The sequence below is a fragment of the Thalassophryne amazonica genome, chromosome 11 (genome assembly GCF_902500255.1).
Source record: "Thalassophryne amazonica chromosome 11, fThaAma1.1, whole genome shotgun sequence".
NCBI lineage: Eukaryota > Metazoa > Chordata > Actinopteri > Batrachoidiformes > Batrachoididae > Thalassophryne > Thalassophryne amazonica.
The window spans coordinates 34,586,322-34,612,040 of NC_047113.1; the positions used below are offsets into that span (position 1 = coordinate 34,586,322).

Here is a 25,719-nt window from a genome sequence, read left to right on the forward strand (position 1 = left end):
TGCCCATAAGCCAACCATGGGGCCTAAGAAGGTTCTGACAGCGGAGGAAGGTGACGATATTAAAAAATCTCTGGACTTTCTATCAGAGGAGATTTCTGTTGTGAAGCAGCAACAGAAATCAATCATGGATCTGGTGGAGGAGGTGAAGGCATTACGGCTCCAGAACGCCGAGAAAGACTGGCATCTGGTGCAGCTGGAAAATAGAGTGGCTGAATTGGAGCAGTACACCAGAATCAACGACGTCATCATCACAGGTCTTCACATCAAACCACGGTCCTACGCACGGGCGGTAACAGATGAGAGCGGAGGGGATCCCAGTGAACAGGAGGTCAGCTAGGTGGAAAAACAGGTTGTTGATTTCCTCCTATCTAAAGGTATAGAAATGGATTTAAATAACATTGAAGCGTGCCACCCTCTGCCCCGGTGATAAACGAACCATCATCATGAGATTCATCAACTGAAAACACAAAACAGCACTGTTAAAACAAGGAAGAAAACTGAAAGGGACAAACGTATTCATCAATGAACATCTCACCAAACGGAATGCCGACATCGCCAGGAAAGCACGCTTCTTAAAGAAACAGGGAAAAATCCAGCACACATGGACTTCAAACTGTAAAATGTTCATCAAACTGAACGGATCACCAGAACAAGCAAAGGTTATGGCAATAAGGAACATCGAGGAGCTGGACAAATATGAACAATAGGTATGAGGACTCAAACACATCACAGCACCATGATGCAGACTGGAGCAACCCACTCATCCACATCATCTACACCCGGAGACAAGAGAGACATAATGACTAAGGATAATGATCCGTTTATTTCTGCCCAGGAGCTCTGTCTAGATACATTTAATTATAATAACTCTGCTAACCACCCCTTCGAATCTGAAAATTATCCTGATACCTTTTTCAGTGAGAATATTGTGAGACTGCAAATATTTTACAGAAGAACAATTCAAAAATTATAAAATCAATGACGAAGATTTTTCAATTATACATTTCAACAGCAGAAGTCTTTCTCGTAATCTGTCCACTATTAATGATTGTTTGAAAACATCCAAAAAACGTTTTTGCAATTTCAGAAACATGGTTAAATGAGCATAATAAAGATCTGGTATATCTTGATGGTTATGAATTGTTCCTGGTTAATAGGCAGACGAGAAGGGGCGGAGGCGTTGCATTGTTTGTAAGGTCAGATTATAACTGTAAACTCATTAACAACATGTCATTTACAGTGGACAACATCATGGAATGTGTTACCATAGAAATTACATCTATAAACTCCAAAAACAGTTGTTAGTTGCATTTACAGAGCTCCTGGGACAAATATTGACACCTTTGAAGACATTATCTTAGGAATGTACAACAAAATCAACAGAAATAAGCATTTATTTGTCTGTGGAAATTTCAATATAGATTTTTTAAACCCTCACAATCATCCACAAATTACCTCATCTATAAACACCTTGTACTGTTTAGGACTGTTTCCAACCATCATTCATCCTAGCAGAATAACTATGGATACAACAACTCTCATTGACAATATTTTAACTAACGTTCTATCCAGTAATCTTAGTGGGGGACTACTGGTCAGTGATATCAGTGCCAGTTTTCTCAGTCTTTGCATTGGAGGGTTGTTGTATGTATCGAAGCAATATCAAATTCATGAGTAGAAAAGTAACACCTGAAACAATTGATAATTTAAGGGAGGATTTATCAAGTCAGAATTGGTCAGATGTTTTTGTTGATGATGTTGACAGGTCATATGATGCTTTCATTTCCATTTTTTCCAGTTTGTATAATAAACACTGTCCATTTGTTGACAAAATATATAGAAATCAATATAGCAACAAACCATGGATAACTAAGGGACTTCAGAGGGCATGTAAAAAGAAAAACGTACTATATAAACAATTCATAAAACTACAAACCAAGGAAGCTGAAAGTAAGTATAAAACATATAAGAATAAGTTAATCAATATCATAAGACTCAGTAAAAAAATATATATTATAATGAGTTACCTGTCAAAAATAGAAATAACATCAAAAACACATGGAACATATTAAATGAAATAGTAAAAAAGAATAGAGTAACTAGAGATTATCCTTCATTTTTTCAGAGTAACAACTACATCACGATTGATAACGACGAGTCTATTGCTGAACACTTTAATGAATACTTCGTTAATGTTGGTAAAAATCTTGCCAGTAAAATTGACTCATCAACTAATAACTTCTGGGTAAATAATTCAACATTTAACAAATCTGTTTCAATGTTCATTGGTGGTACTCATGAAAGGGAAATACTTGATCTGGTTCATGGTTCAAAAAGTAAGAAATCGACTGATTTTAATAATTTGGATATGGCTTTATTAAAAAAAGTTATTGATTGTATAGTAAAACCGTTCAATTATATTTGCAATATGTCACTAAGTACTGGTAAATTTTCTTCTCAAATGAAAATAGCCAAAGTAATTCCTCTGTTTAAAACTGATGACAAACACACATTTTCTAATTATAGACCTATATCACTCCTGCCACAATTTTCCAAAATTTTGGAAAAAATATTTGCTAAAAGATTAAATGATTATTTACTGAAGCATAACATCATTTGTGAAGAACAATATGGATTCAGAAGGTCTCGAACTACATCACATGCTTTGATGGACTTTTTGGAAAGTATAGCAACTGCAATTGACAATAAACAATACACAATAGGTTTTTTTTTTTTGATTTACAGAAAGCGTTTGACACAATTAACCATGGAATACTATTAATTAAACTGCAGAAATATGGAATCAGAGGTCTGGCATATGAATGGATAGCTAGTTATTTACAAGGCAGATTTCAGTATGTTCAATTCAATAATACAAATTCTGAACTCAGGGATGTCACATGTGGGGTGCCGCAGGGCTCAGTGCTGGGTCCTTTGTTGTTTATAATCTATATAAATGATATACGTTGGGTGTCGAGTTCACCGAGATGTGTCCTTTTTGCGGATGATACAACTGTGTTCTGTAGAGGTGAAAATCTTGAACAGCTTCTGGACATAGTGGAGAAAGAACTGGAAAAATTTAAGGTTTGGTTTGACGCTAATAAGTTGTCACTCAACCTTGGGAAAACTAAATGTATTATATTTGGAAATAAACAGGCACCCAAATGTAAAAATTTAACTATAAACAATAAGGAAATTGAGTTAGTAACAGAGAATAAATTTTTAGGTGTTATAATTGATAATAAACTTAGCTGGAAACCACATATAAATTATGTGAAATCAAAATTGTCAAAAACTATAGCCATTTTGTATAAAGCCAAAGACCTACTGCCGCAAGAAGGGTTACTTACTTTATATCATTCTCTGATGGTACCATATATGACATTGTGTTGAGTCATGGGGAAACACAAATCAAATACCAATCCAATATTGCTTTTGCAAAAACGAGCCATACGAATCATCTGCAATAAACAATATCGTGAACCAACTCATTCTCTATTTGTGTCTTTAAATTTATTAAAATTCATAGATTTGGTCGATTACATTACAATTCAAACTTTATTTCGAGCGAAAAACCAAGCCTTACCGAGACATGTCCAGAGTGTTCCGATTGAGGGAATCCAGATATCATTTAAGAGGTTGTGCAATTTTTATGAAACCACCAGTAAGAACAAATGTAAAGGGTTTTTGTGTGTCTGTGGTTAGGGTGAGGAAATGGAACAAATGTTCAACAGAGGTTAGAATGAGTAGTACCTTAGTAAGATTTAAGAAACTACTCAAAAAGAACATCATGTCTAAGTATCATAAAGAAGCAAATATAATTTGATTCATATGGAATGTTCAATTTATAAGTGGGACTTATTGTATATTTGAATGTGTGGGTATGTATATGCGTATGTAGATATACAGATATGGGTAGGTGTATATGTATATAAGTGACTGTGTATATGTATGTATATATTTATGTTTGTAAAGTATATACATATGTATATAGGTATATATGGCACAGCCCAAGCAGAGGGTCACCCCCAAGAGCCTGGTCTGCTTGAGGTTTCTTCCTTATAGGGAGTTTTTCCTCACCACAGTTGCCTAGTGCTTGCTCTGGGGGTTGGTAAGGTTAGTCCTTACTGGCGTAAAGTGCCTTGATTCGACTTTCTTGTGATCTGGTACTATATAAATATAATTATAAGTGAATAGTATATTGATGTGTATGTCTGTGTCGACATGTAGTAGTGAATTTGTATTTATGTAAATATGACTGATTAGAATTGTTGGACTTGTACTAGCAGGGGTGGGCGCTAATAAGCTTTGCTTCAGCCCACCTCCTTTTGGACTCACTAGTTTTGTCTGTGTTTGTTTGTGGAATTGTTCATTTTTTTTCTATTTGAATATTTTGTGTGCCGAATAAAAAACTTTGTCACACACACACACACACACACACACACACACACACACACACACACACACACACACATAGTAATAAATAACAGTATTTACAGCACTTCAGTTTTCCGCATTTTGTTATGGTACAGCCTTATTCCAAAAATAGAGTAAATTCATGTTTTCCCTCAAAATTCTACTCACAAATCAACATAATGACAACATGGATTTTTTTCTATTTATTAAAAATAAAAATACAAAATAAAATAAAGACAATCACATGTACATAAGTATTCATACCCTTTGCTCAACACTTTGGTGATGCACATTTGGCAGCGATTACAGCCACAAGTTAGGGCTGGGCCATATGAATTAATTCATATCAATTAATTCATATCACGATAAAAATTGGATCCCTTCACGGTAACGGTATATATATCACGATATAAACGTAAGTGTAAAAGTTATAATGGAAGCGTTCTGAATGGGTCAGTCCCTTTGCAAAGCTACATTTTTTTAAATAAAAAAAAAACAACAAAAAACAAACAGGTATAATTAATTTTGAGCGCCTGATTCTCTGATTTGTTAGACATGTATTTTTGTGCATTGGAATAATATTATTTCACCATTCCTGCTTCTGTCCAGCAGAAGGTAGTGATGCTTTTGGTGTTTTTTTCCAGAAAGACTTCAGAGACGCCACCACGTGGGTTGATGATCCCGCTTGGCTCATGTCGTGGGGTTCCACTAATGATAAAGCGGAAGGCGTGGGGGTTTTTTTTTGTCTCCGCTCCCCTGTCCCGAGCCAAGGCGGAGATCTCGGCTCAGTTGAATGAGGAAATGTGAGACTGTTTACTGCAAATACGTGCACCAAATATGACCATAAAATTCACACAAAAATTGCAGCAATTATTAATCATAATTCAGGTTATAGTAGGCCTATTAACATAATTTTAAAAATTGTATAAAGCTTGAAGCATGTACTTTTAAAACACACTGAAACACAGACAGTCTCATGAATTTAATGGGGCAATTGTTTAATTTGGTCATGTGACTTTTACATGACCGAATTCACTCAGGCGACTCCAGAGGGTTAAAATAACTTATAATTTTGGAGTCTTACAAGGAGAAGTTTTAATCTGCTGAGGTGGAGATGGAGCCTGTGACCAAAGCACTGACTGCAGCCTTTTCCAATCATTCACAGTCACTGTGGAAGATACTAAATCTCTACCGTCTGCCAAATTTATACCGTGAACAGAATATACCACCCACCCCTACCTCAAGTCTTCTTGAATATGATGCCACAACCTTGGTGCACCTATCTTTGGACAGATTTGCCCATTCTTCTTTTCAGCACCTCTAAGGCTCCATCAGGTTGGATGGGGAGTATCAGTGCACAGCCATTTTCTTATTTCTCTAGAGATGTTCAATCAGATTCAGAGCTGGGCTCTGGCTGGCTCACTCAAGCACATTCACAGAGTTGTCCTGAAGCCACTCCTTTGATATCTTCGCTGTGTGCTTAGGGTCATTGTCCTGCTGAAAGGTGACCCGTCACCCGAGTCTGAGGTCAAGAGCACTGTGGAGCAGGTTTTCGTAAAGGACGTCTTTGTGCATTGTTACATTCATCTTTTCCTCAATCCTGACTAGTCTCCCAGTTCCTGCTACTGAAAAACATCCCCACAACATGATGTTGCTACCACCATGCTTCACTGTAGGGATGGTGCCTGGTTTCCTCCAAATATGACACCTGGCATTTAAACCAAAGAGTTTAATCTCTGTCCTATCAGACCAGAGAATTTTGATTCTCATGGTCTGAAAGTTCTTCAGGTGCCTTTTGGTAAACTCCAGGTGGGCTGACAGTGCCTTTTACAAAGTGGCTGCCATCTGACCACTCTACCATACAGGCCTGAGTGGTTGATTGCTGCAGAGATGGTTGTCCTTCTGAAAGGTTCTCCCCTCTCCACAGAGGAATGCTGGCGCTCAGAGAATGACCATTGGGTTTTTTGTCACTTCCCTGACTAAGGCCCTTTTCCCCCGATTGCTCAGTTTAGACGGGCCACCAGTTCTTGGAAGAGTCCTGGTGGATGCGAACTTCTTCCATTTACAGATGATGGGGGCCACTCTACTCATTGGAACCTTGAAAGCAGCAGAAATGTTTCTGTATCCTTCCACAGATTTGTGCCTCAAAACAATCCTGTCTCAGAGGTCTACAGACAATTCTTTTGACTCCATGCTTGGTTTGTGCTCTGACATACACTGTCAACTGTGAGACCTTATATGTAAACAGGTGTGTGCCTTTACAAATCATGTTCATTCAACTGAATTTACCCCAGGTGGACTCCAACTAAGCTTGAGAAACATCTCAAGGATGATTAGTGGAAACAGGATGCACCTAAGCTCAATTTTGAGCTTCATGGCAAAGGCTGTGAATATTTATGTACATGTGATTCCTTAGTTTGTTTTTATCTTTAATAAATTTCCAAAAATCTAAAAAAAAAACACCTTTTCTCACATTGTCAGTATGGGGTATTGCATGGAGAATTTTGAGGGGAAAAAAAAAATCATCCATTCAGAATTAAGGCTGAAACCTTTAAAAAATGTATAAAAGGTTAAGCCTGTGAATACTTTCTGGATGTACTGTATGTGCAGGACATTCCATTTCATCCCAATGACAGAAAAAAATGCCACATGAAATTCCAAGTTATGGCCTCTATGACAAGTAAAGGTGCACAGTGGTCTTGTCAGTGGAAGATGGACATATTTTTGGGATGGAGTATGCACTTACCGCAGGGTGAGTTTTATGCCATTGTCATAAGGAAGCCACGTTATAAACAAATTGCTGAATTAAAAGAAGCGGTTTTGTTAGTCAAAATTATGATTTTGCTGCTGGGCAATTGCCGTAATGGATATTTCATTTGTAAGGAGTTTGAGCCATTTCAACCAGTCTCACACTAAAAGTAGAAGCCATGAGTCCCTAATCTTGTGTGTGGGCATAGTTAAGGTCTTGAGGTATTTCCTCAAACTTTATTTCAAAACTAGTTTCTCTGAAAACTAACAATGATTCATGTTTGTGAACTCCAGGTATATAGAGGGAGTCAGCTCGCTAATACACTGACTGCAGTCGAGAACAAATAGCGATGCACTTAAGAGCGCTGGCTTTAGGGTTGTGAAAAATTCCACGTGACAGACGTTACATGACGGACATTACATCTGAGTGATTAACAAGACTTGCAGATAAAAAGACTTTTTTTTTTTTTTTAATATTTTACTGATTTGTTTAGGAAAAGATAAAAAAAAATCCAGTTATTGACAATTTTACATCATGCATTTCTGGGTTTAAAAGGTTTTAGGAAATCTGTGAAAACAGTTTCCACTCCCCCTACATGCCTGACCTTTCTAAAGATACATGAAAATTCACTAAGGTATATCTTATATATTATATTCCAATTCTAAAGTGGAACTATGCTAGTATATAAAGGTATATCTAAATATCTAAAAAGGAAGAGTAAAATAGGAGATTAGAAAAGAGTAGAGTAGAACCACTTAGGTGCCTGGTCTAGAGAACCAGGGATGGTAGGTTGAAAAGCTTTTTTATCCCATGGGAACTCTCCCTACCCACCCAAGCGGCTCATATTGTACATGTAATAGATCTTTCTCTCAATAACTGGAAATACGTAATTGTTGTTGAAACAGGGTTCTGTCAAGTGCCAACACAAAAGAAAAACATACCCAGTGTCGCCGACTGAATGGTCCCCTCTAAGAATTGGTTCACCCTGCCTTCACTGCACATGCGCCATTTTGAGTAAAAACTCTTAAATCATTCTAAAGTTAGTTTTAAGCAGGAACGAGGCAATAATCGGTGAATCGCTGCTGATGCGCCGAAATTACGTAGGCGCAGCATAACATCAGACTCAAATGTGCTGCTGTGGTGCTCTGATCGGTCCCGTTTTTTATTATGAAATAATGCTGAATTTATGTGGAAATGATTGTTGTACAAAAGCTTTTATATAATGGCTGAGTGGATTCTTGTCATTTGATTGGTGCTTTTTATGTCACATGACATGCATTAATTCATCCCATTTGTGTTGCATTGCATTCAGAATGCGGCTTGGTTCTATTTAGAGTGCAAATTTGGTTCCATATGTTCGGTACCATTGCACTCTCACATGCACGCACAAGCGTGCACATCCTCGTGCACGCAGACGGCGCGCACGAGTACGTGCGTGCCCACGCATGCTCGTGCACGCACATGCATGCGCAGCCACACGTGCGCGCACGCACACACAAAACCAATCTACTGTGCTGCCTGGAGGTTGTTAGCAGGAAGAAAGAACAAAAGCTGGACTCATTTCTGACGTGATTTTTTTTTTTTTTCGCTGCACTGAGGACGTATACAGTCTTATTTTTGTTGTTCACGCATGCCAAGCGCTGACCAGGTTGCGTGGGGGTTCGGTCTGTGACACCGGTGTTAGAAGAGAGAGTATACATGGTTTCATTGATGGATTTATCAAAATTTTCTTTCGCCGATGTTGCAAGATTGGTAGAGAAAAACTCCATCACCAAATACAAAAAAAAAAAAATTAATAGAGGGTACAAATTTTCCACGAGGGATTTGTCCATAAGTATCGAAGGTAAGTAGAAAGCATGCACCGGCTAACTGTTACTGGCCTGTTAATTAGAATGTCAAATCAATAGTATATCCACTTATACATAATGTATGTACTGTAAAACACATAATGGATTCAGGTGGACCAGCAAATTTTGTCCATTATAATCGAAATCACATGTATAATTATATAAATTATATGTATAAAATGGACAGCAGCTGGTCTGCTCTGTGTAAGCCTGATCCCGTCAGATCTGAGAAGCTAAGCAGAGCAGGATCTGGTTAGTACTTGGATGGGACACCTCTTTGGAACACCAGCGGCTGTGTGTGTTTCTCCAGGTAAAACTGGAGTTGCGTCAGGAAGGGCATCCTGCGTAAAACCTGTGCCAATTACCAATGCGGATCTGGCTGTATCCGCTGTGGCGACCCCGAACGAAACCGGGAGCAGCCAAATGAACAACAACATACACTCAACAAAAATATAAACGCAACACTTTTGGTTTTGCTCCCATTTTGTATGAGATGAACTCAAAGATCTAAAACTTTTTCCACATACACAATATCACCATTTCCCTCAAATATTGTTCACAAACCAGTCTAAATCTGTGATAGTGAGCAGAGATGTCGCAAGATTTGAGGGAGCGTGCAATTGGCAAGCTGACAGCAGGAATGTCAACCAGAGCTGTTGCTCGTGTATTGAATGTTCATTTCTCTACCATAAGCCATCTCCAAAGGCATTTCAGAGAATTTGGCAGTACATCCAACCAGTCTCACAACCGCAGACCACGTGTAACCACACCAGCCCAGGACCTCCACATCCAGCATGTTCACCTCCAAGATCGTCTGAGACCAGCCACTCGGACAGCTGCTGAAACAATCGGTTTGCATAACCAAAGAATTTCTGCACAAACTGTCAGAAACCGTCTCAGGGAAGCTCATCTGCATGCTCGTCGTCCTCATCGGGGTCTCGACCTGACTCCAGTTCGTCGTCGTAACCGACTTGAGTGGGCAAATGCTCACATTCGCTGGCGTTTGGCATGTTGGAGAGGTGTTCTCTTCACGGATGAATCCCGGTTCACACTGTCCAGGGCAGATGGCAGACAGCGTGTGTGGCGTCGTGTGGGTGAGCGGTTTTCTGATGTCAATGTTGTGGATCGAGTGGCCCATGGTGGCGGTGGGGTTATGGTATGGGCAGGTGTCTATTATGGACGAAGAACACAGGTGCATTTTATTGATGGCATTTTGAATGCAGAGATACCGTGACGAGATCCTGAGGCCCATTGTTGTGCCATACATCCAAGAACATCACCTCATGTTGCAGCAGGATAATGCACAGCCCCATGTTGCAAGGATCTGTACACAATTCTTGGAAGCTGAAAATGTCCCAGTTCTTGCATGGCCGGCATACTCACCGGACATGTCACCCATTGAGCATGTTTGGGATGCTCTGGACCGGCGTATACGACAGCGTGTACCAGTTCCTGACAATATCCAGCAACTTCGCACAGCCATTGAAGAGGAGTGGACCAACATTCCACAGGCCACAATTGACAACCTGATCAACTCTATGCGAAGGAGATGTGTTGCACTGCATGAGGCAAATGGTGGTCACACCAGATACTGACTGGTATCCCCCCCCCAATAAAACAAAACTGCACCTTTCAGAGTGGCCTTTTATTGTGGACAGTCTAAGGCACACCTGTGCACTAATCATGGTGTCTAATCAGCATCTTGGTATGGCACACCTATGAGGTGGGATGGATTATCTCAGCAAAGGAGAAGTGCTCACTATCACAGATTTAGACTGGTTTGTGAACAATATTTGAGGGAAATGGTGATATTATACTCAACAAAAATATAAACGCAACACTTTTGGTTTTGCTCCCATTTTGTATGAGATGAACTCAAAGATCTAAAACTTTTTCCACATACACAATATCACCATTTCCCTCAAATATTGTTCACAAACCAGTCTAAATCTGTGATAGTGAGCACTTCTCCTTTGCTGAGATAATCCATCCCACCTCACAGGTGTGCCATATCAAGATGCTGATTAGACACCATGATTAGTGCACAGGTGTGCCTTAGACTGCCCACAATAAAAGGCCACTCTGAAAGATGCAGTTTTATCACACAGCACAATGCCACAGATGTCACAAGATTTGAGGGAGCGTGCAATTGGCATGCTGACAGCAGGAATGTCAACCAGAGCTGTTAGACTGTTAGCTGTTAGCTGTTTAGACTGGTTTGTGAACAATATTTGAGGGAAATGGTGATATTATGTATGTGGAAAAAGTTTTAGATCTGAGTTCATCTCATACAAAATGGGAGCAAAACCAAAAGTGTTGCGTTTATATTTTTGTTGAGTGTATGTATAAAACTGACAAAATCCATGATATGTGTGTAACGGATTAGTTGCAGTCAGGAGGCACCGAACGATCTACAAGGAATCAAGACTCCTCTGAAAAAATAAAGGCCTAGCCTTAAATAAGCAGCAGACATCATGTCCTTTATAAAGATTACAATTAGCCAAGTCACTCTTTTTTGTAAGTCCACTCTGGAGTGGTACCTTAAAATCCTCTGCAACTCTGTGGCCATGCGATGATGTCATCGTGCATGACAGTTTTAAAATTTCCCATCCATTTCCCATGTAACACAGTGGTAAACATACCACTGTCCCAGCTTTTTTGAAACGTGTTGCAGACATCCATTTTTAAAATGAGCAAATATCGGCACAAAAACAAACTTTATCAGTTTGAACATTAAATATCTTGTCTTTGTGGTGTATTCAATTGAATATAGGTTGAAGAGGATTTGCAAATCATTGTATTCTGTTTTTATTTACATTTTACACAACATTCCAACTTCATTGGAATTGGGGTTGTACAATTACCTACTGTACCACCAAATCAAAGGTAAGGTGTACAATTTCCTCCATGAATTGTAGGTCATTTGAGCATCATTTTCCGACTTCATGTTGTGAAGTCTGTCATATTTGCAGAGTTTTGTGCCGAACGTATACGTAGGAGATGAAGGCATGAAAAGTGACAAATCACAGCCTTTGTGTCTCTGATTTAGCAGGTGAACTTCAGGCTGCGGGTCCCGTGTCTGAGCACGGTTTAAAAAAAAAAAAAAAAAAAAGGCTGGTCTTTTAATCATGGAAATATGGTACCCACTTTCCTCAAATTGGCGAGTGACAGTGCTGAACTTAATTTCATACCTCAGTTACTGGGCACGTCCAGACTGCTCTGTCCAGTACATGTGAGGGGTTTTTAATGAAAATGCATTGTGGTCGGACAGGACGTTTTGTCCGATGTGAGAGAAAATCTGTTATACAAAATCCAGTACATATGGTGTTTATTTCATGGAAAACCATACAAAAGCATTGGGACTTTTGTTTTTGTACGGTGAGTGCAAATATCCGGTTCATATGATGAAAGTTTGAGTGTTCTGTATACGTTTACTTATTTCCAGAAAAAGGTTTCCACAACGATTGCGTATTTCCTATCAAATATACAGAAGTTGGGTGAAAGGTCTATAAGAACATGTCAAACCAAAGAAACAAATGTAAAATCTGGCAAAAAATGATTACCAAACAATTTAACTAATCATTCAACAGTCAAAATTCATGTGGGACAGGGATATTTCCTAATTAATTCAACTTGTATGGTAAAGTTGGGGGTTTTGTAAATATGTTGCACCTTTTTTTCCCCCCAGCATGTATAATTGAAAATTATTTTTGCCTGGTCATGTCCCATTTTTAATGAAAATGCCCTGCTGTACTCAGTTCCATGTGTTTGAGTGCAAACTGTATGATTGCACTCAAACACATGGAATATGTTTAGTATGAGTGTAATTTTTCCCTGAAATAGTTTGGTATTGATGAGTGTTAAAAAAAATTATTCTGAAATCATAATAAATGATGGAACCCTGGCAAGTATTAATTATAAAATTCTTTTGAATATAAAAAATTCATACAGATATATATACACAGGTAGTTGTTGCACAAAAGTTTAGAAAAAAAATATCTGTTTACAAGAGTGTATTATAGGTGGCATAAAACAGTCTTAAAATTACAGTATCATCATTCTAATTATTTCTGAGACAATAAGTCAAACAAAGGGAGTTACTGTGAAAGGCCTATCCACATTCAGGTTTTCACAATAAAAAAAATAAAATAAAATAAAAAAAGTCACAGGGTCACGGGGCTGAAATTGAAGGAGTGTGAATGCTTCACACAGACATAGATGCAACTGGCTCCAAAACTCTGTTTCTCACAAACACAATGACAGAAAATATTTTTGTGCGCACACACACACACACGCACGCACGCACGCACGCACGCACACACACACACACACACAGGAAAATATACCTAATCCCATCCTCTTACTCCTCTTCCATTTGTCTAATCATTGATCAAGGCCTATTTGCACCACCCCGGCACCTGTGTACATTGTTGTAAGACACCACCTAGTACTGGACCAAGCACACGACCCAGAAATGCAACAGCTGTGCCCAGCCTCCACAGCCACAATTGTCCCTGCACTCCCCCATGTGTCTGTGCAAAACATCAACCAGGCTTCAGATTCAGGGCAGAGTATTTTGCTTGAAAATAGATAAATACTGTCACAAGTAGAGTCAAACTGCAAATTATTACAATACTAGCATGTTGCTTGTTGGGATCCATGGGTAGTGTTTATAAAATAGGTAGCTGACATTTTTCATTAAGCAAAGTTTCTATAATGAGCTGGAATGGCGTGTGAGTGCAGAATGTTTTTAGAAACTTGGACCTAAACAATTTTTATAAGAACTCATCCCTTTTATTTCCTGTTAATTATGCCATTTTTTTTAATGTTCTACCTCCGACACACATAGCCAGAATCACACAGAATGGCGTCAGAATGACGAATCGGCTCACATCCAAAGTGTCGGATTTCAGTTTCAAAACGTTCTGACAAGCCATCTGCGCAAGTCCACACAGTTGGTCAGAATCGGCTGGCGGCTCAGAGTGTGATGCACATGTTTGAAACACTCCGGGCACCGTCAAGATAGGACACCTATCCAACGGCGGTCAATGTGCAATCTGAGGACCATATGACCACAATTTATCTTTTTCCGATGGCTGAAAAACAAGATCTGAAATGATTTGAGCACATACGAGCGAACCTTGAGATGGATCTGGCACGGCAAAGCCTGCACATATGACCTGCACGTGCCACGTATAATAATGTCCACCCCCCGAGCGCAAAGGAACTGTTGAAATGTATGCGGCACGCTTCTTTAGGAATTATCATGTATAGTGAATGTGAACAGTGGCTATCAAACCCAAAGCACCATGCACTATTGTGCACACACCGCCGCAAATCTGAACAGGCTGTTATACCCACAACAGACCTTACAGATATTTGTCCATTCCTTCCCATGGGCGACGTAAATAATGTGAATACTGTCTCCATTATAACTGTATAGAACACGAGCCATTATAACTGTATAGAACAAGGGCGCCTGCGCCTCTCCGTGGTGCGCAGTAATGCGTCACTGCACGCGTCAGGCTCGGAGCTGAACGGATCTCACGCTGTAATAAATGATCACCTTCTAACTCTGTAGGAGATGTGACATGAAACTGTTGTGCCAGGCCGTGACAGCATGAATAAACATGAATCTCACCTCCAACACCGTTCCAGGAGTGTTTCACAACGCGGACGTGGACGTGAAGCTGAAACCCGAGAGCCCATGTGATAATCCAACCATCGCGGTGTCCAATCAATCAATCAATTTTTTTATATAGCGCCAAATCACAACAAACAGTTGCCCCAAGGCGCTTTATATTGTAAGGCAAGGCCATACAATAATTATGTAAAACCCCAACGGTCAAAACGACCCCCTGTGAGCAAGGGGGTCGTTTTGACAGAGTTGTGTTGTGCTACTGAAGTGAGCAAAAAATAAAAAAGAAATGAAAGTTCCCTGGAAAGGCGCTCCGTCTGACACATGGGACAGCATGGCCAACTGCCAGCAAACTTTCAGTGAAGCTGCCCAGTGGCCCGTGCACTTAGTGGCTCATGCAGCGTTATGCATACACACAGACACACGGCTGAGTGATAATTGCAGCCTCACACATGGGCGCAGAGTGCACGTGTGCCATGCACTCGCGCCCACATGCGTGTGAGGAACACAGCACTGCCTCCCACTCTGTGTCCATGTTTGCCATCCAGACGTTTGGACATCGGGCAGTCTTCAGCGCCTTTTATGGCCGTCTGACGGCAGTCTGTGTCATCTACCTGTTGTCTACATGCGCTTTGAATGCCATCATGCAGGTGTGGACGAGGTAATCTGGATGCATTCTGACAATGCTGACAAATACTCTTTTCCTCCCGACTGCATCGGATTATGGCAATATTTGCTGTGTCGGGCATGGTTCCTGCACATTCTTGTTATGTGTGATGGGGGCTTTAATTTACTGTCTTAATGTATTTATAAATTGTTTAGGTTCTTGTTATCATATACACACACTTATTATTATTAGAATTATTATTATTTTATTTGATTATTACTTCTATTTTGTCATTTGATTTTTCAATGGACCAAAATGGAAATAAGTGTTTTCACTTTCTTGTGTCATCTATGTAATTTTATTAACACATTTACAACTATATTATGTACTTACATTGAACTTATTAAATAAAAGCAGGCATGCACGCACTCCTGCTTTTAATATTAGCATTATTTACCACCCCCTGCTGGAATGGCGTGTGAGTCCAGAATGTAGTTAGCAACGTCCATTGTTCAGTGTTGTTACCTAATATCTGTAGCTTCTCCAAAAATATTAGTCCTAACAACTTTCCACTTTGGTGGCATTCATCACTGACCCAAAATACATAAGCACACCAAACAGCAAATGTCAGCTTTCCAGTGTCTCCATGATGGACGTTACATGCACGCACGGAGAGCTTTTTGTCTTTTCCACATTCTGCTCAAAGCAGGAGTTTCTCATTTTAGTTATACCGAAACAGAGATGTGGCGGAAGACATCAAACGCAATACACTTTTCAGTCACGGTACCAGCAACTATTTAACTGACTAAACCAATTTAACTACAAAAACACAACAAATCAATAACACCAACACCACTGTTAAACTAACATGAACCATAATAATATTTAAAACCCCAAACCCAGAGCTCCCATGGTGCACTGCAACACAACGTCCATTGTTTACCGATTAGCTAAAATTGCTAATTTCCTAAAAACAAAATAATAATAATAATTTATCCTATCAACTTTCCATTTTCGCAGCATTCATCCTTGACCCAAAAAACATAACCATACCAAATGACAAACATCATCTCTCCCCAGTTTCTGCGTGATCAAAGCCCCACACACACACACACAGGCCACTTGGCTATTATAACAGACAGAGAAGAAAATACCCACATGCAGAAACAAATTTCCATATAAAAAAAAAAATTTAAATATCCAAATGATATGAGGATAAAATACTAATTGTTGTACTTTCGGCTGCTCCCGTTTTGGTTCTTGGTCGCCACAGCAGATATAGCCAGATCCACATTGGTATTTGGCACAGGTTCCACGCCGGATGTCCTTCCTGAAGTAATACCAGTTTTACCTGGAGAAAAACAGACAGCCGCTGGTGTTCCAAAGAGGTCTCCCATCCAAGTACTAACCAGGTCCTGTACTGCTTAGCTTCTGAGACCTGACGGGATCAGGCTAACACGGAGCAGACTGGCTGCCCAGGATAAAATACTAATAATGGAAACATAGAAGACACTAATGTCACACTGGCCAAGCAAAACATGAAAGTGTCTGTTATTCATTAGTGGTGTAACTGACCACAGCTGATTTGTGATCCATACAGACTGTCGTCCCCCACAATTCACTGTACATGTGAAGCCCAGATTAATTGTAAAGTTTACTTAAGTTTGAAACACATTTATTTTCATTTGTGCCAGATGGCAAAAAAAAAAGTGTGTGGGGGGGGGGGGGGGGGGGGGAGAAAGACAGACACAGTGCCCTTCAATTTGTTTATGCCATTTCAAATACAAGAAATACAAAAATAACAATTTATAAAATTATCTTTCTTAAACTCAAACTGAAAGAAAATCTCTACAACTTGATATAAATTAATTAAAAATATAAAAGCCAAGATGATGGATTACATAAGTAATGGAATGCTTTGGTATAATATCTGTAAATCATGAGTTTTATTGCCAGATTTCTTCAAAGAAGTCAGGGGATGAATACATGAACATTTGCAGGTCACTGAATAAGTCTTGGACTTTATTTACATCAATTATGAAGAAATACAAACAGTATGGCACTCGATGGTAAATCGAGTGACTGTGCAAGGAGAAGCATGACCACAGTTACCAAGACACCCAGACAACCCATAAGAAGTTATAGGATTCTCTGGCTGTGACTGGAGAAATTGTGCATTGTGCATGTATTGCATAGTGCATATCCTTCTCGATACCACTTCATCATGAAGCTGTATAACTGGGGATACAAAATGCAATGTATGCTCTATGCAGTACATGCACTATGTAAAATTTCTCCAATCACAGCCAGAGCAGCCTATAACTAGGCAGCATGCTTCAAGGATGGCAATAATTTACGCAGAGTTTCTATAATGATTTTAACTGAAAGTGCAGGAAATTAAAATGAGAAAGTTTTGTGAATAATTCTATTTATTATTTGGCACATTTAGTTGATGTCATATTTTACAAGTGGCAAGGTTGAGATATTTCCTTTGTTCAGAGCTTTTCTGGTTACCAGGGACGGATTAATGGTGATATCAACATCCATTGTTCACTGCTGTTACCTAATATCCCTAATTTCACCAAAAAAATTAGTCCTATCACCTTTCCATTTGAGCAGCGTTCATCCTTGATCCAAAATACATAAGCATACCAAATGACAAATGTCAGCTCTGCCTAGTTTCTCCGTGATCAAAGTTACGCACATGTACACAGAGGCAACTTCGCTTTAATATATAGATGATTTACCACCCCCTGCTGGAATGGTGGGCGAGTCCAGAATTTATTTATCAACATCCATTGTTCACTGTTACTTCATATCGCTCATTTCTCCAAAAACATTAGGCCCATCAGCTTTCCGTTTGCGCAGTGTTCATCCTTGACCCAAAATACATAAGCATACCAATTAGCAAATGTCAGCTCACTCCAGTTTCTCCTTTATCGAAGTTACACACACACACACACACAGGCCACTTCGCTATTTTGTGTATATGTATATATACATACACATACATACCTATTGTTCGTTTGCCCATCACTATGTCATAGCAACTTTTTATTTGAAAGTAATAACTAAGTCTCAATGTAGAGCTATACTGAAATCAATATTGCTCAAATCAGTGATTCTCAACCGGGATGCCGCGGCACCCTAGGGTGCCGTGATTGATCGTCAGGGGTGCCGTGGGCAATTATCAAATATCACCATTATCGGGTGTATGTGCTGTAATAGTGTAGCAAATGATGTAATGCTCTTTTATTCCAGTAGCAGTAGCGCTGAGCCGTGTGCCGACAAGGAGGCGTGATCGCCATTTTAATTCCGGGCAAGTTAGTGATTTGCGTGCATAGAAGTTCACTTAGTCTCGTCAAGAAACAGGTGGAATATGCCGGAAAGCTGCGCATGTTGGCAAAGTCACAAACGGAGGAACAAGGGAGACAATATTTCCTTCCATAAGTAAGTGGTTTTGGTTATTGTTGTCACTTTGCCGTACCTGTGTCACCCGATGACACGGATCATTAATTTCACTTATGTGTAGTTGATATTTTCCACTGCTAGACCATTTTTCTGAGTGTGTTCAGTCGCGATTCTCCATTGAAAATGCATTAACATCCGGGTACTTCATCAATATTTTGCCCGGTTAGGAGACGTCATGTCGCTGTTCATGAAGGGACATTTTTGTTTAGTGTGCAGCATTGGGACTGCGCTCTTTAGTTCTTATATACAGCTCCATGACTATAGTATACTATGTTATGTCATATCTGTACCGCACGTGTTGCTAACATGCTAACGCACCGTGTAGAGACAGTCGAGTTAGTGGTGCGTGACACATGACAGTGGTGTGCCGCAGGATTTTGTAAATATAGAAAGGGTGCCGCGGCTCCAAAAAGGTTGAAAAATCACTGGCTCAAATAAAGTGCAATGATGTTTTTATTTCTCTCTCAGATTTGTGCCTTTTCTGAGTGGACTAAATTCATCAATATACAGCTTTGCCCTAAAAATCATTCAAATGTCCGCTAGATTCCTCTCTTCATGCACGTTCCTGCAGAGACGCTGCTCTAAGACTGCAAAAAGGTCACCGTCGTATTTTGTAAAAACGCCTGATTATAGCAACGGCCAAGGGTAGCTAGTGAAACAACTGAATTTTGGGGAAAATTTTTATCATTCAGACTCAATGACTAATCAGTAAACTATTCAACAGAACTAACATGACGAAAATAGTTGTCAGCGGCGGCTGTAATTTACACGCTGAAGCACACACACCCACACACACACACACACACACACAAAACGTTCTGCCATGTAGCATCTTTACGAACATATCTTGATCAGCTCTCAAAAATCCATGTTTGAGTCTAATGAGATGTTTTCATTTAATCTTTCAGACCACCTAAAGGTTTATTGGCAAGAAAAGGCTTATTTATTGCATAAAAGGTATACACACGGACAGGAAAATAAAGTTAGCCTTATGATCGGACATGCTGTCAGCTGACATTAGAACGCAGAGTGTGGATATTTACAGCTCTGTGGAAACATCTGGAGGCTCACACAAGACTGTCAGACAGAGAGGGTAAACAGAATGCTTACTACCATCTCACACCCCCATGCTAACCGAGCCTGTCAATCATATGATTCAGCCTAGTGACTGGGTTTCAGATGTGGATGAAAGAAGGCTGTGCAATGGATGGAGCAGCTGCTCAGCAAGGAGGTATACCACATGAAAAAAAAAAAAAAAAAAAAGGCAATTTATTGCAAGAGACAAAATACAGAATTGATCTCTCAAAGAAACAAAATAGAGTTGTTTTACAACAGCATTTCATTTTCTGACAACTTGAGCAGCGAGTTCAAAAATATGTAGCATAAAAAGGATGGGGAAAAAAAATCTTGTGAACAGAAGCACACAAAGAAGAAGACATGCAAAAAGAGGAAAAATGAAAGAACAGAGAAAATCCAACAAAAGACAAGAGAACATGGTGAAAACACAGTGGAGCTGAGCACAACACACCAGAACAGGCTGTAATTGTGTTGTGCAGGACTGACCCCGGCGCATCCCAGCAGGCATCGCATGATGAATGGGCCTGGTGATGACTACATCCCACATCCCTCCACCTCCTCGTCACATGCTCTTTTCTCTCACTCTCCTATGTCGCCATTATTAGCCCTCCTTCTGTCCCTCCTTCTCTCCCCTCTGTTCCCCAAAACCACACTCTATTCAGCTGCTGCCATCCCACAAGATTAATTTGCATTCAGTGCACTTAGTCCTTGCATTGTGCTCTGACACAATGACATATTACAGTGCGCAGCACACCTATTAAACATATAGTCAAGCTTTAGAGGTGGTGGTAGTGGGGTTAGAGATGGGTTATGATATAGCACAAGTGTGTAAAGCAAGACGCATGAGTGTACAGCTTGATTAGACGTGACACACGAGTCACAACAGAATCATTACAGGAACAGTTAGATAACCTCGATTAATGATTCACTAGACCCAAACTAATGAACTGGGTCAGACTGTAAGAGCAGTGCTGGAAAACGTAGAGACCCTACAGGTTAAACTCTTTGAGAAGTTAACAGCAGCAGCAAGAGAAAGAAAATCATGGAGTAAAAAAAAAAATGAGGTGTTGGTGTTACTCCACCTCAGACCCGCTGGGAGAAAGACAGTAATGTGTGGGAAATGGGCTTTTTCCTCAAGCTTTCTTTACTCCTGTTCATTCAAGCCCATATCTAAGGGGGGGAGGGAAAAAAAGCGAGAGACCACATTTAATTTGCTTGACCCCCCCCTGCCTAGGGGCAAATGAAATGGATTCTAGAATTTATAAAGAAATAAAACAGGGTACTCAGGTGAAGGTGTCAGAGACAACAGCAGAGGGTGGCAGAGAGAAATGAGAGCAGAGTTTGTGGGGAGTAAAGGTGGGCAGTGAGGGGCTTTAAGTAGGCCAGATATTAACTGAACCAGGTCTGAGCCAAGGCCATCTGCCACGAGGTTATCCAAACAATCAGAATGGGCTGGTGATTGCAACCACTGCTGATGGTATAATGTCCAAGCAAGAAAGTCGCTGTGGGGTTAACAGGCATTACCTCACCCTGCAGCACTCTCTGTGGAGGTAGTGTCGTGTACTAACAGTGGGTACTATTGGATAATAATGATATGTGCACATAACCGGTGCTCATCTGCACTAAAAATAAATGGCGAGCAGCAGAAAACACAGAGGGAAATGCTTCTCGGAAGGCAGACTGATGACAGATTGTAGAAAACGGGGAAACGCTATGTTTTCTGCTACACCTCATTTAACATACGTATATCCATATAACCACTATAATACACATTTCTTAAACATTCAAGCGGAGCCTTCTTCAGGTTTTACTACTGTGCTGCTGCATTTCAGCACCATTTTGACCAACATGGGCAGAGAGTGTTGTGTGTCTGCTCACCTTTTGTTCACTACAGCATCCAGCATCATCTAGGGTACCAAAAAGCTCAGCATAGAAGAAGAAGCCAGGAGTTTTCAGCCTGTTAACATAGCACAGGATGTTATTTTTGTAATTTTTGTAATGTAAATTTTATAGCACTTCAAGTCCACCTTGCAGAAGAGACAATGACAAGGCGGAGGTACACTTCAGTGGTTTTAAAAACACCCCCCCCCACACACACACACAAACAAAAAGCCAAAAAAACTCTAAATTCTCTTCTTTGCTTCGACCAGAGCATGGGAGTGAAAAGAGAGCTCCAATATGCACTTAAAAGGACTTTCTTGGTATGAAGCAATCTGCAAATTGTGAAACCAATGTCCATTTCAAATAAATACTGATTAAATTGGTATATTAGCCATTGCTATTGTGTACTTCTTTCTCAGAACCCAAAACACACCTTTGGAATATTCTTCAGTAGGGATGGGTATTGGTAAATGGTTGTTTTCGGGTATCGTTAAGAAATGATTCGATCCACCATCAACAGCCTTTTTGCTTAATGATTCCCTTATCAGTCCTTCAGAGCGGCCATTGTTTTGAGGGTGTTTGTTGGGAAAATGATCATTTCTCTACATTGATTACAGACTCTGCAGCGGGTCTGTAATCAACCGTTTCTGCAGCGCGGCTTTGCTTTGAACCTTGAACCAATGAAGCAGTGCTTCGATCTGCTGCTTCAGTGGTTCATTGTTTCACTCCTCTTCAGATGCAATAACTCCGTTTCTTAACCCCTCTCAAAGCCATTAAATGTCAATCGTGGGTCACTTTTGTGCAGATTAAAGTGACTAACTGGGACTCCTGTCTTGTTGCAAGAAAGAAATGAGAATCGTCCTCCGTTCCGTTGCTCCAAACGCTGCGCCGCTCTCTGCTGAGTCAAGTCCGCTTGGAATTTATAACTTCAAAGCGAATCGCCGTTTAAATCAAATGACACCTCTTTCCAAACGTTGTAATACAAACAATAAATTGCAATAAATCAATTTTTTTTTCCCCCCACCCAAAATGAAACGACCTGCACTGATGTGAAACAGCCCAAGACTGTATGGCTGCAGACCTGCAGACTCCAGCAGCCAGCTGAGCACAGCTCAGATGTATGGAGAAACAATCATGCCATTAATGTCTGAAAGGAAATGCTTTTGACAAAAACTACAGATTTTATTTCGATTTATGTCCAGAGATCAAGGATCCAGTGACCAATTTCATATTTATTTACTTTAAAACTCAATAAAATGTTGTTGACATAGAAAACCTGTAATGCTTACTTTTAGTACACAGAAAATTCACAGGAGGTATCGATAAGGGAATAGTTAAGGAATCGGATTGATAAGCGGAATCGATAATGGCATCGATAGATAAAATCTTAATACCCATCCCTATTCTTCAGCAGAGGCACGCTCAGTGGAGTGACATCACCACAGAGGCCAAGACTGCGACAAGGAAGCAGAGGATGGAGACTGGACTACGTGGGAGTCACATTACTTGCCTCCAGCTCTTCCTACTTGTCAAATAAGTACTTTGAAGACTCAACAGTAAAGCCAGAGCCTTGACAGCTTCAAACGTCTGCTTTGCTGGAATAGATCTGAGGCAACGGGGGCACAAAGGGGAGAATACACAAAGAAAATTAAATCTACGAGGAACTAGGCTTGCTCAAAGTGCAGCCTCAACACTACGTTATAGAATGACTTGAATTCCATCATCAGATTCTCCCCTTGAGTCACTGTTCAGTCCCACAGGTAGAAATTAGGAAGCCCTCCTCCATGGTCCATTAGGAGCCAGTAAGCTCTGGTTTAGTTTGGGGGCCATTGCGAAGAGAAAACAAACAGAGCTCTGGCTCAGCACACACAGCATAATCCAGACACCTGTGTCCTATTCAATACACATATCCGGCCACTTAACACTTCACAGAGGGTGTTATTTGTGTTTGCAGTATTGCAGACCCACTATGGCTACTTTATTTAAGCATTTTTACCCAAACACCCAACCTCTCCATGTGGACCAAATGGCACAGACATGCAACGGTAACATGACTATGCCACCTCAGTGTCACAACTGACCCACCTGCTCAAAGCCGCACACCCTGAATAAAACTAATACGTCACTAAATAATGCCCATTCATCCTGCTGTCATTTGTATTCTCCAGCCAGCCTTCTGTCTCGGCACCCCAGCTGTATCTACTGACCTCCGGGTTGCACGCGGCTGTCCTGCACAGGAGCAGGCAGCCGCGTACATACAGCTCTCTACCACCCAGGATGGATGGGAGACAGCAGGCCGGGCAGACATGGCAGGCCGGGCAGACATGGCACCGCCTCGGATCAGTGGAGGGTACACTTGGATCTGCCAGCAGCCAAGCTTCAGGTTGACATATTACAATTCTTTCCACCTCAGCAATTCAAAATGGCAAGGAGGTATGCCATCAGCTGGGCTCAGTTTGTTGTGGTAAATTCTCCACGCCTCAATACAATTTAATGAATTGAAATGGAGATGACCCATAACCCTGGCAATGCACTCAGATTTTCCACCCAAAGATTAAGCTTGATTGCAGAGCTGAACTGTTTAGATGTAGTAGAGGCCACTCACATGCCGCAGTGCTTTTGTTTGCAGGGAAGCCAAATGTGCTCACAGATGGGAGCTGACTGGACACCAGATGACTTGCTGTGGTGTGGTGCCGCAGTCTGTTTTGGGGCCGAGAGACATGGGAGAGAGGGAAAGCTAAGGGGAAAAGGCAAGCTTGGCACCAGATGCCCTGCTACAGTTTACTCAGTCGTCCTGCTCTGGTGGGACACCACGATACTCTGGCCTGTTCTGCCCTTAAACATCAAGCCAGAGAACAAAGAAACTGTCTCACAGAAGTAACAGTTTGTGTGCCGTTGTTGCATGGCGAACATCATCCCCTCTCGTCAAAGGTTAACGAAGGAAAGCTGAAACCTGTAAGTGACCGTGTGTAGTTTCCTCACAGGCTCTCTGTCCGTCAGCAGTAAACACATACTGTAGCTGTAAACACTGATCAGTCTTTCCGTCTGCATCGGGTCACAGCTGTAATCATAAAGAGCAAAAGAGTAAAGGAATACTACAACTCTAAGTAAGATTTTTTTCCAGAGAGAAAGAATTGAATCATGAACACAAAAACTCATGCAACTGTTCAAACAGCCATTCAAAACTGGGTTTTGTCTGTTTTACATTTGAATGAACGGTGCATCTGGAAAGTATTCACAGAGCTTCACATTTTCCACATTATGTTACAGCCTTATTCCAAAATGGATGAAATTAAATTTTCCCCCTCAAAATTCTAAACACAATACCCACAATATATCTGTGAAGGGCCTTGAGGTGACACTGTTGTGATTTGCACTTTTTAAAGTGAATAAACTGAATTGAAATCGAGGCTCAGTTTAGAGATTTAAAGATGTGTTATATTTTCACTTTGTACAAATGACAGACTTGACATTAATGTAGTTAAACTATCTGGATTAATTTGGTTCATGAATCAAAACCATAAGTCAAACCTGCTTTCCTTTTGTGGACTTCGGACTCAGTTTGAACCGCTGTATCCTGTGACTTTTTCAATTTATTTTCATTTATATAGCACCAAATCACAACAGAGTTGCCTCAAGGCTCTTCACACAAGTAAGGTCTAACCTTACTACCCCCCAGAGCAGCAGTGGTAAGGAAAAACTCCCTCTGAGGAAGAAACCTCAAGCAGACCAGACTCAAAGGGTTGACCTTCTGCTTGGGCCATGCTAGACACATAAATTACAGAACAATTCACAAAACAAATATACAGGAAATACTGTTGGTGAATGGAAATTCAGGGACGCCCTGCGAGGAGGCCCTGCGACTGTAATATTTTCTCAAAATCTGTGCAGTAGTTTTGATATAATGATGTAACAGAGATAAATAAATAAACACCAATGATTTTATTACGTCTTTGGTGGACATAATTATTCATTAGATGGTAGAAGAAGAAAAGGAAAAAGTAACACCAATGAGCTGTAGGAGCACATGAGG

At 40.4% G+C, this 25,719-nt stretch overlaps 1 protein-coding gene across 1 annotated transcript in view; it reads right to left on the bottom strand.

Moving 5' to 3' along the window:
* LOC117519904 (bifunctional heparan sulfate N-deacetylase/N-sulfotransferase 1-like) overlaps nucleotides 1-25,719 on the bottom strand; it is a 198,163-nt gene that overhangs the window by 134,693 nt on the left and 37,751 nt on the right. The window contains exon 2 of the mRNA XM_034181173.1: nucleotides 21,684-21,762. The gene's annotated coding sequence lies outside the window, so the exon portion shown is untranslated. The remainder of the gene's footprint in view (nucleotides 1-21,683; nucleotides 21,763-25,719) is intronic.